Below are 4,672 nucleotides of genomic sequence, written 5' to 3'. Positions count from 1 at the left end.
CGGCGTGACTGCATACTCGTGCCGAATGCACATCACCAACTATCCCCGGGACAGGCCGGAACCTGTCAAGTCAAAGTTTCTTGAGGGTTACCGGGTTTACAGGTACAGAAGAATGAAGGGGCAATTCTCTGCTAGTTGAATTCCCTGCAGAACAATCTTCTGCCAGACAAAAGTTCTGCATGCCCTGTGGGACCATCGGCCAGGTTTCTACTCACTGTGGCCTAGAACGCCAAGATAACCACAGTTACGCACATTCAGCCACGTACTACTCCAACAATACCACCCGTTTCTATCTGGCAGTTGGGTGATAGTGACACGTTTGGATAGGACAGAGCTGTAGAATCCAGAGCTGATCATTTCGTTGTCTGGTAGCTTAATTGTCCATTACTTGCTGTTTTCGCTGTTCAGTTTGCAAGGCATCTTGTGTTGCAACATCGCTAGGTTGACAATTGACGTTCCAGTCTTTCTGGTGCTGCTCCCCTCATGCCCTCCTACACTCTTTGTTAAATCAGAGTTACATCCATCGGCTTGGCAATAGAGAAGAATGAATGTTGTGGCAGACGATGAAGTTGGAAGTTGTAGCTAAAGACAATCGTGATGCTGATAATGGGCGCATAAAGATGTCTTGCTTTGATTTTTCTGATCGTTTCTGCAACTATCACATCGGACTTGGTGATAATGCCGCCCCATTTGGTGCAACGCATCATTGTTCTGATAAGGAGACCCGCTCTGTGTTCATCATTCCTGAGTTCAATTCCTGTTTTGAGACACATGAGACATACATTTGATGGTAAACCTGTCTGTTTGTATTCACCACTCTTGCTCATTCTACCACCACCTGTGATAGAACTGGTCTGACAAATATATTTTTGAGGACTCGGCCAGTTTGGTTGGTAGTGCTCGCCCAGGCACCAGTGATGATTGAAATTGAAGTCGCCCTTCAGGCTTCCTTTGCCACTATGAGTGTTCCGTTAGCATTGGAATGATATTCACGAGGAAGCATTTCTGATTGACCTATTCAAGTAGGTGAGTGGACAGTACAACTGAATGAGCAAGAGGATACCGTGCACTGTTTGATTGAATTCTGTGAGACTTCATGGGGTCTAACTTCAATATTGAACATTCCCAGGCAGCCATATCCTGAATTTTCACCCTGACACTTGTTGGGTCTGCCAGCTCGCGGGATGATGATATTTGTGTTACTGATTGCAAGTTAACTTCGGTGACTATATCAAGATGTTGCCTGATGAGTCCACATGCTGTTGTATCTATTTTGACACAAACCCCCATATCGCAATAGGAAGAAATTTGTAGGTTTAAGATGGATCTCTATATTTTGCAGGCTTTGATATCAGTCTTTTCAATTGATCTCAACTTTACACTTCATGCGACCAAATTAGGTCACGGAATTCTCTTGAACGGCAAATTTAATCAAGCTATTTGGCTCAGACCCTGGAAAGTTACAAGTCACAGTCTGAAACTAGCCAGAATGCAGGATTCAGAAATGCAAATGCAATTATAGTTTCAACTTCAATTAATCGCTGTTAGCATATACCAGTCATGTTTTGGGAGTTATCTCCATCTAGTCACAGTTACTGACTAAAGTTGCATCGTGGACATGTAAGGGTATAGTGCAAAATTATAATCTTTGCATCTTACATTATCAAGCAGTGAAAGCGAAATCTCTGACCAGTTGTATATCAAACTCGGTTTCCATTGTTCCAGGTCCTGAAGGGCAAAAGTGAGTTACAGTTGCATGTCGTTCAGTTAAATCGTCATTGACTCTTGTCTGGATCTATTTTGATCGGAATCTATGTTAATACTTGAAACCAAACGGATTGAGGGAATGTTACCAGATTCAGGGGCATGTGGATAGCACTGAACTATGGCATCGATGCATAGCATCATCCATTATCACATTGAATTATGCAGCCGGCTCAAAAGATCGAATAACCCACTTCCACTCCTCTTTTCCTTGTTCCTAGGGCTAAGTCAATGGCTAGGAATACCAGGGTGCATAATTTGCTTCCTGACTCTCCAAAGCCAGTCGTCCACCGAGAAGATGCAAGTTAGGAGTGGGATGAAATATTCTCCACTCACCCAGATAAGTGCAGCTCGAACAACAATCTGTACACCATCCTAGGCAAAGCAGCTTGATTGAAATCCCTTCTCCAAAGGTTCACTTCGTCCACCACCGGCGCACATTGGCAGGAATTATGCGGACATCAATGCTTGAAAATTCCCCTCTAAACAACTCACCCTCATTGTTTGGAAATATTTCGCCGTTGCTTCCTTGTCGCCGGATCGAATTCCTGGATCTCACTCACTAACAGCACTTTGGCTGTCCATATACCATAGCGACGATAACAATTCAAGAAGGCAGCTCACTACAGTCTTCAAAAGGACAGAGAACAAACGGCAATACATGTCAGCACAACCGGCAATGCCCACGTCCCGTAAATGAATACAAATAAATCAATCAATTATTTCCTGAATCATCACCCGAATCAAGACCAAATCACCAAGTAGCTCCGTGTTTGATAACTTCCTGACTCGGCAATGCCTCAATTTTCATAGTCTCATCTTCACATTCAAAAAACTCCATGACTTTGATCCTCCCTTTCTCTGCAGCCTCTGACAGCCCAACATATATTCCAGATTTCTGCTCTTCTGCCATCATGAACTTCCCTGATTTCAGTCTCTGCAGAATTGACGCCCATTATTTCAGATACCTAGTCTAAAATTCTGAGCTCCGACCCTAATCCTCTCCATTTGTCTCGATCCCTCTCCTCTTAAAGGTACATGTAAAAAAAAAACTGCCTCTTTGACGAAGCTTTTGTTCCTTGTCCTTCCGTGATTCATGCCTTGGGAAGTTTGCTGCACTCAGTGTACTGTAAATAGTAAGGGTTTTGAAGTGATGAGTTTATCTCCCTTCCAAGCCCTAGTGACTAGTATTGATTTCTAAAGCTCCCAAATCAGTAATCTTGACACTAATGACTTCGACCGTTTTAGTGAGATTTGCTCCGAAAACAGACACAAAGTGAAATTCAAATCAAAATGTTTCCAAACCCCACTTACCTTCGGATTAAAATTTAATTCACGTGTGCTTCTTTTTTTTTGTTGAACTGTGATATGGAGCTGGAATACAATTCGAATGTAGTGAACCTCAGCAATTCCCTGCATGATTTCAGAATTCTGCTTTCCATTTCGTATTTGAATCAAAATTGCCGGAAACACTTAATACATACGTTGTTTTATGGCATGTAACATAATTTATTGTTGAAGGCAAATTTGCAATGGAAAGTGTATGATTGTTTAAATGCTCGTGCCAGAATGCCATGAAGTTTCCTTTGTTTTTCGGAATCTCTTGATCTGACAAAATCCACTGGAAGATATTGTCACCCTGCAGATTCGGGGTAGAAAATCATCTTTGGGCAGTACCTAAACAGGCCCTATGGTTATTACTGCCCATCAACATCAAAGGAGCTGACTGCCAGGCACTGCATTTATCCGCTAGGCAAGGTGATCACTCCTCCTTCACTTTAAAGAACACAACACTGTTATTCTGTCTCTGTTTTATTTGTTCAAACAGGTTTATTTGTAGCAAAAGCCGCAAGCTTTCGGGGCAGCCTGTCCCTTCTTCAGGTGGCTGGGCGTCCCGAAAGCTTGCGGCTTTTGCTACAGATAAACCTGTTTGGACTTTAAACGGGTGTTGTGGGATTTCTTTATGTTTTACCCCAGTCCAACGCCGGCATCTTTACACCTGTTTTATTTCCCAAGGCATTTCCTTTGGAGTTGGAGGCTTGCACCCAATTACGAAAATAGCATTTTCACTCCCACACAGCGATGAACTTGGATTACTTCCAACTCCAATCCTATTTTTTTGACCTTATCCTAGCCACGCTTATTCAGTCTGGTCGGGAGGTTCAGAACCTCTATGCCAATTTGACTGTATTGTGTAGATTTCTATCAGTTTTTGGTGCTGCTTCATTTTGTGCCAGGTAAAGTGAATGCAGTTCCTATGGCAGCCCACAAGGAACAAGATCATACTTACCAAACATTCAAACAGTTCATTCAAAAAAAAACAAAGAACAGCCCACATCACCAATGTGTATTACTTCCCCTTCCATTATGATCAGTTTTCATTTCTCCACCCCCCGCCCCCCCCCCCCCCCAACAACAGCCACCACCATCAAGGGGTCATCCGTGGCTGGGACTTGCCTGGGGCGTTTCACTTTTCAACAGGAGTCACACGCAGCATGCAGGATTTTGTCATTAATACATTTTGCTACATGTCTAAATGGAAAGGGTCTGAATCATACACACTCACCATATTTTTTGCACTTTGTAACTGACAATCTACATGTGGTGCCGACGGTAATTACAAATTAATACCCACTTGTTTTCACATTTTGCTGTTCTGAAAAGAAAAAATCGTCTTTTCTGTTCAGATTATTCCTTTAATGAGTGTAAATTGAGAGAACAGGATACTCAACGAGGCTTTGAGGTCTTCAGCATCAGTCGCTGAAAGTAAATGCGCGCGTACAATAGGTAATAAAGAAGGCAAATGGCATGATGGCCTTCGAGGCGAATGGATTTGAGTATATGGACAGGGCTGTTTTGCTGCAATTGCATGCGGCATTGTGAGTCCATACCTTGAGTATTGTGTGCA

This window comes from Carcharhinus amblyrhynchos, chromosome 13 (assembly GCF_965287045.1).
Source record: "Carcharhinus amblyrhynchos chromosome 13, sCarAmb.v2.hapA, whole genome shotgun sequence".
Taxonomy (NCBI): domain Eukaryota; kingdom Metazoa; phylum Chordata; class Chondrichthyes; order Carcharhiniformes; family Carcharhinidae; genus Carcharhinus; species Carcharhinus amblyrhynchos.
Note: the sequence above shows the minus strand (reverse complement) of the source record.